The sequence below is a fragment of the Taurulus bubalis genome (genome assembly GCF_910589615.1).
Source record: "Taurulus bubalis genome assembly, chromosome: 17".
In the NCBI taxonomy this organism is placed as follows: domain Eukaryota; kingdom Metazoa; phylum Chordata; class Actinopteri; order Perciformes; family Cottidae; genus Taurulus; species Taurulus bubalis.
Window position 1 is genome coordinate 5892330 of NC_136605.1, and position 14418 is coordinate 5906747.

At 45.3% G+C, this 14418-nt stretch overlaps 1 long non-coding RNA gene across 2 annotated transcripts; it reads left to right on the forward strand.

Annotated features, from left to right (window-relative positions):
• Positions 1–1498: 1498 nt before the first annotated feature.
• Positions 1499–11456, forward strand: LOC306749312. 2 transcript variants are annotated; one of them, XR_013771180.1, is made up of 4 exons: positions 1499–1618; positions 3757–3908; positions 10452–10562; positions 11136–11456. It is a non-coding gene; the product is annotated as an uncharacterized lncRNA (long non-coding RNA). The 2 variants fall into 2 exon arrangements; XR_013771181.1 differs by lacking the exon at positions 1499–1618 and having other exon boundaries at positions 3739–3908.
• The last annotated feature ends 2962 nt before the right edge of the window (positions 11457–14418 follow it).

Consider the following 14418-nt stretch of genomic DNA (forward strand, 5'->3'; position numbering starts at 1 on the left):
TAAACAAAGTTTTATATTCCTGCAGGTCAGACGACAGAGACAGGAACTCAACAGCGACGTCTGGTGGACATGTGTGGAACTACACCGCCTATCGGACCAAACATGGGAAAACAGAGGAAGAGGACAGAGACAGAGAAGAAACAACTTCAGTAATACAACTTTGTGGTCAATATCTCTGGCCTATGAGCAGATGAAACATGTTTTGACTTGGTGAAACTGAGGCAAGAGATGATGTCATATAATGACATACTGATAGAGACAGAGGAGCTAGAGGAGCTGATCTGAATATGAATGTGTTTTTATTTCGAAGGCTGTGAACAGATTAGTTCATGGGGAACAAACAAGAGTCAGAACAGAAAGACAAGAACACAAAGCACTGAAATACACCAAGAACCATGTTGATTCCTTTTGTTTGCCGAACAGTCACTGAAAGACAAATAAGTATAATCTGATGCTATGTTCATAGAGTTCTCTGGTTAATACATGTATTATTATGGTTTTGAAAAAAGTATCTCTATGTTGCTGTGGTTATTTAGTCTTTCTAGCTTCTTGTTCTTCTTGTTCTTCTTGTTCCTCTTCTTCGTCTTTCTGGCCCTCCCTTGTTCAGAGGCCTTCTGTGGTCCATGACATTGCATTACTTGTGCTTCGGCACAATTTGCCTTCGGAGACGTCCAACTTCCTGTTGGGGAAGAAGAACATAGCGTTAAGTGAATTGACCTCTTCAGAAAGCCCCATATCCACTCTCAAGGACAGCACGTCGTTCGGGAGCCGAGAACTCGCCTGGCGTCTTTTTTTTTTTTTACCCGTGACACCTTGCAGTAAACATGAGCCTCCTCCATTCAATCCGCCTCAGGTCGTGTACTGCAAAGGCCCGGCACGCCTCCCTGTGTGTGACCTACAGACTGACTTTGAAGGCTCCTCTGAGTTCATCACAGGCAAGGGGTCACCTCCAAAAACAGACCACACACACACACACACACACACACACACACACACACACACACACACACCTTTTTATGTTCAAATCCCCATTTGCCGCAAGCCGCAGTCCACTTGATGACATGGAGAACAGGTTTATGTTGCTGACGTCTTTCAAAGCAGAACATGTGTGTGTGTGTGTGTGTGTGTGTGTTTACGATGAAGACCCTCCATATCTCACTCGTTTTTATGGCCTGGCATGTCGACCTTGCCGCAGTCCACCACATCCAGGCAGCCATGTTGGACTGTACATGTTACAACATGTGCAGGGCCCCTCCCCCACCTCCTTCCACACAGCCTATAGCTCCTTCCAACCCTTATGGATCTTCCTTTTTAGTCTGTTGCTCTTTCCATTCAGGCTTCCTTGCAATTCTATTTTTTTTTTTTCTTCTTCCCCTCCCCTCCCCCACTGCCCTTTCAGCCTGCATGTTTGCGGTGCACATACCATGAGCACACACATGCACACTTGACTGTTAAATAAGACCTCGGGCTCACACACCCCTTTTTCCTCCAGTGAGATCACATTCAGCTACAGAGCAGCACACTGAAGCCCCCTCCTTTTTTCCCTCCTGCACACATTTAAGACACTTTTTGAGCCGACCAACTCAGGACCAAGACAAGACGTCCCATCTGCAGATAGGTAGGAAACTAATGGGTCTGTTTCACAAATTCAGTCAATCTCATGTGCTGTGTTTCTGCAACGGGAAGCCACGCATGTCGCTCATAGTACATGGTGTTCCCTCTTGCCTCCGTCTCCCATGGAGCTGTTGAATGCGCTTCTCATTGAAGTTCTTCTTATGCTTCAAAGACTTACTTCACAGAGAAACTTCCTTCCAGAATCTGTTGGAGTTCATGCTATTTGATCCATAGTCTGGTTCAGGCTAATATTCCATATTTACACTTCCCCCCCCCCCCCCCCCCCCCAACTTTATTGAGTCATGATATGTACTTGCTTTATCTAGTGTCCTCCTGTCAGCATGTATATGCATAAGAGAGCATTATTCTGCAAGCGGAGTAGTTTTTTTTTGTTTTTGTTCCGTGCAGGAAGTTAATTGGTTGGCGTTTCATGCTGATGTAATTAAGGCGCTGCGCACTCTTTCTGTTCTTCTTGGAATATGAATGAGGAGCTGGCTCTATTTTAGGACGCGGCAGAGGCCATGCTAATGCGAGTTGTGCTCGATATCGCACACATGTTGAGCAGGGGTTGACGAAAAACAGTAAATAAATAAATAAAAGTAGAAGCGTCTTTTCTTCCCCATTTTTTTCTCGGCTTTCAAAGCAGCCTGATGCGCACATGAGGACTACGTATCCCAGAAGTCATTGGTGCACTTAATTAGCAGAGGTTTAGGGGCAGGTGTGTGTAGCGGGCGAGCCTCGAACCGCCGTCGGGTGCGCGCACGAGACGCGCGGAAATATAGTGAAATAAACTGAATTAAAGTAACTTTTTCTGTGTTTTAGAAGGGGCGACGGTGAATATAGGCACCGTCTGGAGGGTTGTAGAGTTATAAGTCAAGCTTTGTACCGGAGGAAATGCGCGTTCTCGTGCCCCTTGTATGCAAAGCAGCGGCTGCAGACCGCTCGTGCGGGTTGTTGCGTAACGTTACGCAAGCCCTCCTGGTGATGGCGGATACACTTCAGTCATAATGAGGTCTTCATCCCGTTAAAGGGGCAGTGCACAATGTTTCAATCAGGCTTTGTTCAGAACAGGAAGTACAGAAACTGAAGCCATTAACGCTTTAACACCTGTACTCCAAGCATTTAAAAAAAAATAACAAATAAACGTTTAAATTAATTTAATATTTTTGAAAATGAAATTGGCACTTGTCTTTCCATACAGTGTTGATTATTTTTGTCAATTAATGTAGACCACATTTGTAAAGTAAGTTTCTTAAAAACTCACATTAGGTGCTCAGCATTAGAAGGTGATGAATAATTAATAAATCATTATTGATTCTTATTGATCTGCAACTATATGGGTCCCAAGTATAGCTGGAAGATTGTTGGATTCTTTGATTGGTTACTGGACTGAAAAAAATTAACTGATTTGAAATGGAAAAGTAGTGTAAAAGCCAAAGAAGAAAATATTTTGTTGCAGGTTGGTTCAAACTTTTGAAATCCATTAAGTTCTGACTGACCTTGGAAAACTTTGCGTTTGTCCCCTACAAAGAACACACGGCTCAATGTGGCCACTGCTACCACCTAAAAACACAACATGGCCACTGTAGAAGACGCTCGTGTCAGAAAAACGTCCTTTTCCCTTTTATTCAGCACTCAAAACATTGCTTTGCTGCGTGACATTCCCTGACCTTATTTTAAAGAAGCATGGCTGCCATGTGCAGCTGCAGTAAGAAGATGCTGAGAGCTCTTTGCACAAAGCCGCCACTAGGTGGCACAACTCAATGGGGCGATGACATTATGTTGGGAGCGTGCACACTGTGCATGTGTGGGCTGTGAAGTGAGTTGGATGCGTTGAGTGTTAGTGTTTGGTGAGAGTTGCAGCTCCCAGCGTTGAGCTCCTCCATGCAGGCGCCTCAACCTTCCCTTTTCTTTTTCTGTCCCTAATGTCCAATCTTCTCCCTTTGTACCTCAATCTGGGTCAATGGCCCTTCACCTCAGAGCCCCCACCCCTCTGACCGCTGTGTACACACGTGTGCTGCCCACTCACATGTTTATCTCCTCCCACCTCCTCCCCTGCGCCCTCCCCCTTCACAAACTCACTCTCAACTGTCTCTCTCTCTCTCTCTCTCTCTCTGTCTCTCTCGGTGGATCTGTCCATAGGCGGAGGACAGGAACAGGACAGGACAAGCACCCTAGACACCAAGCAGCAGCAGCACCATCGCAGACATGTCGGACTCCGAGACCGCCGCCGCCCCCGCCGAGACCCCCGTCCCCGCTGCCTGTGCCGTTCTCAAGGCTGAGCTGGACAAGTGGTAGGTGATGGGGGGCGGTTGTTGCACGTTGTGTGTGAATGTGTCTTTTTTTATTTTATTTAGTTTGACATTTTGTGCATCCTTCAGTCACGACACCAAACCCGTGCACAAAAGGACTGTGCGCCTCCTGAGCGTCTGCAAGTTCTCCCGCTGCCTTCAAGGGTTCTTGAGGTGTTGGGGAAACCTGACCACGGGCCGTCCAACAGCTCACTCGTCTAATGGCGATTTCATAAAAAAAAAATTATAATCGGAACACAACAGCATCCTGAAAATGCGCCACGCTAAAATGGAGTCTCTTCCGAGGACGTTGGGGGTTGGCATCAAAAGAGACCGAAGTCTTTCATGTAAATGTAACTGATTCCGACATCCTACGTAGCTGCAGGGGGGTCAGCGGTTATGAGAACTCGGGGTACCCTACGCAAGAGGAGAGCGATGAGGGGATTAATGATGTGTGGCAGCGGGGCGATGGTTGATGCTCGACGCGTACGCATGGATGAAGGCCGGGAATCTGCTTACGTCACCAGCCTCCCTTCCTCCAGAATGCCTTGCGTTGGCGCGTTCCCTTTAGTCCGCCGCCGTCTCCTCTCTTTCTTTTTCTTTTTTTACCTCGCGCTCTGTCAACTCTGTCAACGACGCCAGCCGCTCAGATATTTTGGGGTATCCCTCTGTGTGTGTGTGTGTGTGTGTGTGTGTGTGTGTGTGCCATGATTTAACACTTTGGTGCACATCAACCCTCCACGCGTCTTCCGTTTGGACAGATAGGGTTTTAGTGGAGGGTAGCCAGGTCTTCAAGCTCTCACCAGCTGGATTCTCATGAGGAGCTAACTGCATTTCTTAATTTTGGTTTTCCATTATTGGCTTTGTGCAGAGTAAGCACATTTTTGTGGCTAGTAGACTTCCAGCCCGCCTGTCGGGCCATGATAAGGTGACGGTGGGTGTGTGTGTGTGTGAGAAGCCTTCAGATAAGACGGCAGGTTGAGGTGGAGGAGGGAGGGCTGGCGGGGCATATGGGTGGATGGCTAATCATGTGCAACAGTTTGGCGAATGCCAACTTTTTTCTTCATAAAGTGTCAGAGGACACGTCAAGATCCATTGAATTTACAGATAGTTTGATAAAAGAAAATGTGACAGCTTTATGTTTAGGTGTTGTGAATATAAATTATGCATCATTGTTAAATAGTCCCTGACTACAGGACTGTAGTCAGGGACGAGGGGGGGCGTTTACTGCAGCCCATTAAAAAGGCCTCTATACTGGGAACTAGGGTCAAGGTCGGCGCTCCATACGGTGGTTCTAAAGTACAGTACAGTCGGTTCTCGCGCTGCGTGTCGTGGTCTTAGTTGATTAAGTGCACGTGGGTCATTGCAGGCAACTATCAGCGGAGCATGAACCCATGACCCTGAAAGGTCAGGTGGCTCCAGCAATATGCCAATGGGGTGCTAAACTGCCAGAGTTGACCCGAGAGCCACATTGGTCCCATACAGTATACAACTGGATACTTGTTACTTGCTCTTGGATGTTTGTCCCTCGACATCTGCAGCAAAAGCGTTTTTGTAAGACCTTTGTGTCTCACGCGCACAACCCTAGTCTGATATGCGACTTATATATATTGGGCCTTCCCAGAAATCATGATCCGGAAATGTTTAATGTCGTAGAACAAAACGTCAAGAACTCTTCAGCGTGTGTCAACCGCAGAACCTTCTTTCAGCCATCAGGGACACAACGTGACATTGATTAAAAATGGCGGACATGGCGGTCACTTTGAAAGTAGCCCATGGAGAACAGTTTTTATGAGGTTTTTGAATCATTTATTTCGGGAAGGTGAATTTGAAATGCTCAGCTCCCCTTTGGTTTCCGTGTAATGAACACCCGGGCCCCTCGGTATTTATAGACTGCACGGATGGACGTGTGTACGAGCGAGACCGTACATGCGGGCTGCCGTGACATGTTTCCTTCCATAGATCATGTGACCCCTTCGACCCGACACCTGCTTCTTTTAACCAGATCAGCCTCACTCACATTCACACTCGGCCAGAGACGTGTGGAGGCGGCCATCTTGGCTTCCGGCCCCATGTTTTTGCGATGAGCATCTCTTCATGCTCACTCTATGGGTCAGATTTGATCCTTTTCCCACAGTTTCAGGACAAGGTGGTTTTATTTGGTTTGGGTCGGAGGATATTTTGCGACCCTTATGGTTCTGACCTTGTCAAGGTCACACCAGCAAAGTCGCACAGAGGTGAAATATGAGCCACAGGCTATACGAGCATGTGGGACACAAGAACGCATGCCATGACTTTTAAAATGGGTGTTGAACAGTATCTATTTTATTTTCACGTCAGTCATTTGTTTCTCAATTTGAACGCCTTTAATTGAAGTTTGGGTTCCATCACTTCGGCCCCCTTTCAAACAGCTGGAATAAATTGTTATGGCAGCTTTTAAGTTACTTTGATTCTTTATTTTATGCGCAAGAGCATTAAAGCATTTCTGCCGATTGTTACATTTGGTCTCATTCACTTTTTTAGGAAGGTATTGGAGCCAGAAGTAAGGATACAAGATGAAGCATTGTACAGCTGGTTCACGATACAACAGGCCCATGCAGTGCAGAACGTGGGCCTGTTATTTCTTTGGCTAATATTTACCAAGTATAGTACTTTGCAAACTCCTTCAGCTAACATGTGAGTTAATGCTAAGTCTGTGTACTTTGAGACCCCAGGCTCTTTCATAAGAGTGGAACGCATAGCCCCTCCCCTCCCTCCTTTGACCTCCACGCACACACAAACTACACCCCTGTCCCTGTTATTGATTGCCTGCAGACGTATGTGCAGAACTGCACGTGCATTCCCACCAGTGAAACCGTGCTGGAAGTTCTCGTTTTGGAATTCAGTGACTCGGCTGAAATCCGAGCGCTGCTCTGAAGTTGTGCGCTCTTGTCGCCAAGACAGGTTCTTCTTATAGATTACACATGTTCCTGGGTGTATTAATAACTGTGAGAGTCTCCAGTCCAACTGGACCAGGCGTGGTGGAACCTTTTTGACCGTGGGCCATATACCGAAATGTACAAGGAGCCATGAGCCAGACTACAGTGAATGTGTTGATCTTCAATTAGTTACACTGCAAGAAGATGCAGGAAACACGTTTTTTTCAAAATAAAAGCGCAATTATATTTTATTCTTCTCTTACATCTTATTCAAAGCATTTCAATGCACTCTAATACTTTAATGCATGGCCTGAGTCCCCACCTAAGATACGGCGATATTACGTGTAAATATGTCAAATTCAAACAGGCATAAATTGACAAATATTGTTGGTGGCTTCATGGTCCGCTTCAAATCTTTTGATGTAAAGATGTAAGTCTAATATTAGCATGCTGCAAACGGAACAGGCAGAGATCGTCAAATATTGGGTCAAGAGGTTAAGTCAGACATCCAACATTTTACTAAACTTCCGCGACATCTGGTGTTTAAACCAAGACATGCAATGTAGATAAAGTGACCCCTGCCGCCTGCCGTAGTCTGGCCACCCCAGCACTAGACTATGTAACTTTGTGTCTCAGTTCGTGGTGGACCCGAGGTTCTGTTGGTCTGTTCTAGAGGTCTTTCCAGGACCCTCAGAGATTTTTAACCAGTTTTTTTCCCAAGTTGCATCCACTTATATGGCACGGAAACGACACAGCAGAGCTCAATTTGTGCAACAGGAGATACAAATGCAAACTTTTCATCAGCTTGGTCGGTTGGTGTTGTACTGTTTATCATATTTAAATACAAAATAAAACGTTATATGTATTTACTTTATATACTGGGACATGAGATTGTTTCCTTCACCTGTATTATACCGTTTGGGAAACAGCGGTATGTATTGTGGACCTTCTGGGTTTATTGTGCTCTGGGACTTGAATGTTTAGGGGGAATACACAAGAGGCACAAACTGGAGCTGGGTGTCATCTCTCCTGCTGCCTGAGGCGTGAATCTCATTTCAATCGGAAGGGTCATGAGATTAATAACAGCCTGGGAGAGCAGAAGAAAAAACAATGTCTGCTACACAGTATTATGTCATGCAACCGGTGATGCCGGCTCACGAGTAGAAATTGCTTTGTTATTAGGGGTCACAACCCCACAAAGGTTTGGGAAACGCTGTCCCGAGACGCCCAGTGGGGGACTTGTATTGATCCTCGTGCGCTCCCCCTCTACACTTTAGCCTTAATCGCGATCCCGTGACTAATATTTGGCCCCTGCATCCTCTTTGACTGCTTGCACCTGCTCTGCGATGTATTATGCATGTGCGTCCCGGAGGACCGGCTGCAGCCAGATCAGTCTAAATAATTCAGCCCTCGTTTCCTGATTGTGTCCGAGGCGGGAGGACGGCGTCACTCCTCCTGAGCCGGGATCAGGATGTGGCGAGTGCTCGGCCAGCGTGACTTTGGCTTCTGGATTACAAATCATACCGGTGATTCGCCCGTGATGTCGAGTGCAGAGGGAATCTTCTGACGGGACGTTTTGTTCCTTATAATGCGCGTTATTCGGGCCGCCATGACAACCCCGTGCCCTATGACATCATGACGGGACCTCGCTCAGAGTCGTGTTTCCTCTCGGGAGATTGCGTGATTGCATTGGTGGTGGTGATGTCATCGGCTGTCTCTATACTCCCCCCACTCTGCCTGTCCATGTGACCGACACTGCACTGATGCTTTCTGCAATGGCCCCCTGTGTGCACCTCTCAATACATGCATGCATGTGGATCCGAACACTTTGAATCACATTAGAGAATCTGTAGAGGAGACTTTCTTGAGGCTTCTCTGGCGCGGCGACAACTCTGTCGATACGATTCCCCGCGTCCGCCTCAGTGCAGTCGGCTCCTATCGGGACGGAGGTGGAGAAGTACACACGTGTGTACGCTGCTGCGGCAGGATTATCGACAACACCCCCTCTGGGTCGGACGCTCTGCCAATCAGAAGCCCTCATTGACTCCGTCCGAGCGCACGCACCACCAGAAATGCACGCTTGCAGCGACGCAAACTCGACGGCTCTCATCTTCACACACACACACACACACACTTCGCTCCATCCCTCCTGGCAAAGTAAAGTGCTGAGTGATAATCTGCGGCAGCCAGCTGTGTGTTACATCACCAACAGGCACCCGGCCGCCATACAAAGAGATAAAGCAGCAGAGATGACCCTAAGCTGCTGTATTAAAATGGCTTTGGCGCTCCAATGTGATGGTGTTTCCACTGTTTGCACTGTAGATTTGCAGTCATTCTGAATTTGGAAATCAGCAGCTTTTTAATACAGTTATTGACACAGCAGTGAGGCTGATGATGAGATACAACAACAAGCCACTTTCCTTTGAATCCCCTCAGCATATGTGTGTAAATATGTGAGTCCTGCACGACTCCGCCACTAACAATGAAAACGACTATATAGAGCAATATTTACTGCATATTCATACACTGAATGTCTGTTGCTCATCCTGTAAAAAGACCAACCTTGTTCTTTTTAAATGAGTAGACTAAAACGTTTTTTTAAATGCAGTGGCTGCTTTCATTTTAATTTGAGCCACGACGGTTGGATGGACGTGTTTAGGAGATGAGGATTGCTGCGCCGGGTTGAGAAGGGATTGGAGGAAAAGCAGAACAGAGAGATATTCAGACGTCATGAAGGGATGGGAGGAGCCAAAGGATGGGTTTACATTCATGTATCGTGAACCCTCCCCCCCTTCCCTCCCCCTTCCCCTCCCTCCCTCCGCCTCCTGCTGGCCCGCCCTCTTACCTCTGTGTCTTGTCATCTCTGCATGATCACGCAGCCTCCCTCCCTCCCTCCCTCCCTTTCTGGTGTCCCATCAAACAGATGGGCTCACCCTCCTCCCTCACTTTCCCTCCTCCCTCACTTTCCCTCCCTCCCTTCCGCTCCATCACCCTAATGAACTGTGGCACTGTCTGCCGCTGTGTTTGCTCCAGTGGGAGCCTGAAATAATCTGTTCGCCCGCATTCTGTGTGTCTCTCTCTCTCTCTCTCTCTCTCTCTCTCTCACACACACTTTCATCCCCTTTTGTGTCTTTCTTTCTAGTTTAATTTGTTTCTCTTTGTCAACATAAGCATTTCAAATTCATAGAACAGTCGTCATTGTGGGAACATTTCACTGGATGTTGTCCTTCATTTTGGTACTTATTTAAAGGGGTTGGGCAAACTCTCAAACTCTGTGGGGAAGTTGACCATTGGTGTCGCTCGGCACCCTGACGGCATTACTCACTTTCCATGTCTTAATGAAATCTTCAAGAGGAGAAAAATCTTTTTTAAATTTATTGTTGTTCCTGCCATTAAAACCTGTTGGCACACGAGTCGCCCAGCGGCTCTGTCAACAGAATGAGTTGGACCGGGACGTAGTTGAGTCCACTACCGCTGACTAAAGCCTGCTGCCATTCCTCTTTCTGTTTCCCAGCTCACATGCCGTCTGTGTGGGAAGGTGACATTGAAATGCAACAATGTATTGTGCAATGTATTTAAATGTGGGTCATCTTGACTCTGATCTAACGGAGCTTAATCTGTCTTGCAGTGTGGCAGAGAAGGGAGCAGAGGGCTGCAAAGACCTGATGGAGGCTTTTGCTGCGTGTGTGAAGAGTGCAGCTGAGGGGACGTCATGAGGAGTCGCCCTCCAACCTTGAATGTAAGGATGGGACGCAATTTGCTGATTCATTCATTCAGTCGACAACGAGCAATTCAGGTCGGGCGTTCATTGGCGAGCGATGCCACGTCTGTGACTCACATCCAGATGGGATCGCTCGCAGCAGGATATTGTCAACTGAGTGCAAACTTTGCAGAGTAACAGACCTTTTTCATGGCACACACACACGTCACGGTAGGAAAAGCGTGTGAAAAGTGTAATTGATACAATGAACGACGGCTGGATTCAATGTAGCGGCTTTAGTTTCATGCCGACTCACTATGTAGGGACACGTTCAAGTGACTACAGGGGAAAGGCCCATTCTTAAAGGGTTGGTAAACCCAAATATGATAGGACAACAGCAAGGAGAAGCAGCAAAAAGATCCAGAAAAAAATCTTTCTTTTTCTTAGAAATTTCCAAAATGATTAATCTACAATCCAAATTATAACGGATCATTTTTCTGTCAATCTACCAATTGGTTAATGCAATTATTTTTTTTTTTTATAAAATGTTTTTCAGGCCTAAAAGTGCATTTCCCCTCATTCCCTTCCTCCTCTATTTCCTCTCTCTTCCAGGTCCACTGCACTGAGTCCTCCAGGTTCCCAGCATTCCCTTCTCCACAACAGCACTGGATTGAATGATGACAATGATGAAGATGATGAAGCTGATCATGGCAAGATAAAAGTGTTGATTTGGGCTGAATTTGGGATGTGGTGGCCCCTCCCCCCCCCCCTGTTAGGCTTATCTGGTGTCCCTCAGTCTTACCGCCATTCCCCTTCTCCCTCTGTGGCTGACATGCAGCACATCGACTTGTAGACAATTCCAGAGAGCTGAGCTGTAATGTATATTGTCGACTTGAGATGAATACTTATAAATGGAAATAAAAATATCAAATTATTGGTATAAAAACAGATTGTGATTGTTTGGCCTCTTTTTTTCACCATGTACTGGTTGTATGTCTGCTTGGAATATGAACTTTGCCTTGCATGTGTGAACTATTTTAATATTTGGGAGTATGGATATATGTGAGTGAATGAAAATGTAGTGTACCCAAAACATAAGTTACACTACATCACTGTGGCTGGGAATCAGAAGATTGGTGAAATCTAACTTAAAGAAGCTGTTACAAAACATGTATTAGTTGTTAAAGCTATGTATGGTAAAACAAATTTTAAACAAAATAATTAAGTGTGTATATATTTGGCAACTGCTTGTCTTGCTCTTGGCATTTGCGCTTAAAAAAATCCAAAATGTGTTCATTTGAGAAGATGATCTTGCTGAATGTTTCATAAACTATGCCACAGATGATTTTGGATTATTGCGGAACAATCCGATTGGCTTGAGGGATCCAGTGCTCTGCTTGCCAACACAAATACGTAATGCCTATAGCCATGTTCTTTGTCCTCAATAATTATAGTATGTTTAAATTCATAATGATAATTTTGGAGGGAATGTCTTTGAAAAGTGACGTTTTTTTGGTGTCCACCAAACATTTCTAATTTACTTTCCATTGGCATTGTTTTCGTAGTGTCGACACTATAATAGCATTTCGCGCACACATTACAGCTAGCTACCTTTTGTCATAAAGCCACACTACCGAGTGCACGTTACGTCAATCGTCCATAAACCGTACGGCGCACTGCTGTAGCGTCACTGTAAACTCTTAAAAACAATAGCTAGAGCGTTTTAGCCTCCATGCTAACACTAACAAGGTTAACTAGCTAGCTAACGCTAAGAAGTCTTGGAATGAAATCTCCATCTCGGTTGTGATATACTTGACATGTTCTAGCGCGTGTGATTTAATGTCTCCTTCCTCATAACATCAAATCAAACTCAAAAGTTTTTGCGAGCGAGGTAGTCTAACTGTCTTGTTTTAAGAGTTCAGTTCAGTTGATTTATTTTGATCCCTTTTAGTTTAGAACTGTTGTATATCTCGCTGAAAGTTACAGAACATGTTTTGTTACTCCAGCCGTTTAACTTTGTTATAATTATTTTTTTAGGGTCTGTAAATATGCCAGAGTAAATCTTTTTTTATAATTCAGGCATTGATGAGTCTTCCTACCACATTTAAATGTAAATGATGCAGCTATGTGTTGTATAGTTGGTAGTACAGTAGTAATCAAATAGGCTACCATCATTCATCACACTTTAGCACGTATACAAATAATAACTAAATAGTTCATGCACATTGCAGTCAGTTGTATATCGGTGAATAAAAGGAAAAAGTGTGTAAGGTATTCCTTTAAATACTGCCGAAAGAAACTAAGTAAGAGGCGATTCTCCGGCCACACACACACACACACACACACACACACACACACACACACACACACACACACACAAAGATAGACTCATGAGAAGACATCAATACTTATCAGCTGTCTGTTTGGCTGTCCTGTTCCAGCCCCAAAGGGTAAATTCAAACTCCTTTTGGCATTATGCCCACACATTCCCAGATTAGCCTGCCTTCTGCTTTCAGTCAGAGGTGTGTGTGTGTGTGTGTGTGTGTGTGTGTGTGTGGATTTAAAAAAAGCTACTACATGCGCATGTTTGTGGCGCAAAGAATCATTCATATGGGACTGTGAAAAAGCCTTGTGGCTGTCACTCAAAAAAAGTTTATCCAAGGAGTGTTCATTACATGAAAACAGTCCAATTTCAATACCTCCCACCAGTGTCCCACCTTGTTTTACAAATGTAACCAACATAACCAATTGGAAAACATATCTCTATATATAAATGTATAGTTTCAGGTATGATTTCTCTCTTCTTCTTTTTTAAACAACCACACGATGGAGCCCCACAACACCACTTGTTGGACATTACACAATGTAATGTCAATGTAACAACATATGCACAATATGGAAGCTCATCAGAGAGTCCAGGTGTTCACATGGGTTGCAACTCTATGAATGTAGCGTACACCGCACAACATATGACCTGTGTAAACAGGCTCGCTACGGGTCCAGGAATGTTCCCCAGGTATCAACATGTGAAAGAGCAAACCATGTCCTGCATCCCAGCCAGACTGTAATCTTCAGCCATATCTTTACAAGAGCCCCCCCCACCCCCCCCATCCTGTTGAACACAATGGAAACAGTACATCAATCATTAATTTGCACACGGAGGAACACTTTGCACACATGGCAGCACATGGCAGCACATGTTGCAGTTACATGAACGCAGTGACACTGTGCACTGCCCTGAACATCAGATAGGCCTGGGGGAGATTCCACTGAAAGGGGAGGAGAGACGTTACTGGATGTGTGAGCTCTTCTCTGCCCGAGTCTGCAGTGAAGAGGGTGAAGGGCTGAGGGGGTAACCCCATAATCATGAACATGGAAGAGAAAACACTTGAAAATGGATCACCAGAATTTTTTTCTTCTTCTAATTTCTCTCTCAGGGCTTCCGCAGGATCATTATGTTTGAGAAAATAGAATATTTCAAAAGTAGTAGTAGTAGTGCCGATTAAGTTATAGTATTAATACCACAATTTGATACTTGTGGCTGTCTGAGGTGGAGCTAGTTTTAACTTAGTTTTATTTTATATACACAGTCAACCTAAGTTTTTACGGTCTGATTAGCAACGTGAGATGCAAGACTGCTGACAGACAAGTTGTACAACCGGATTGTTTCATAAGTAGGCGGTTTAAAAGCTGGTTTCAAACCAACACAAAGTGGAAACATTGTCAGACGATGGTGGTGTGTTCTGAGATTGCACGTCGGCCAAACCATCCTCTTTTGCTCGCCACACGGACGGTTTACCTGCATTCAACCAGAGCACGCGCCTACGGGATTGATCACTACTACACGGCCTATAAACGGAAACTGGGCGCTTTTTTTAAACCAAAATCTTTGCAG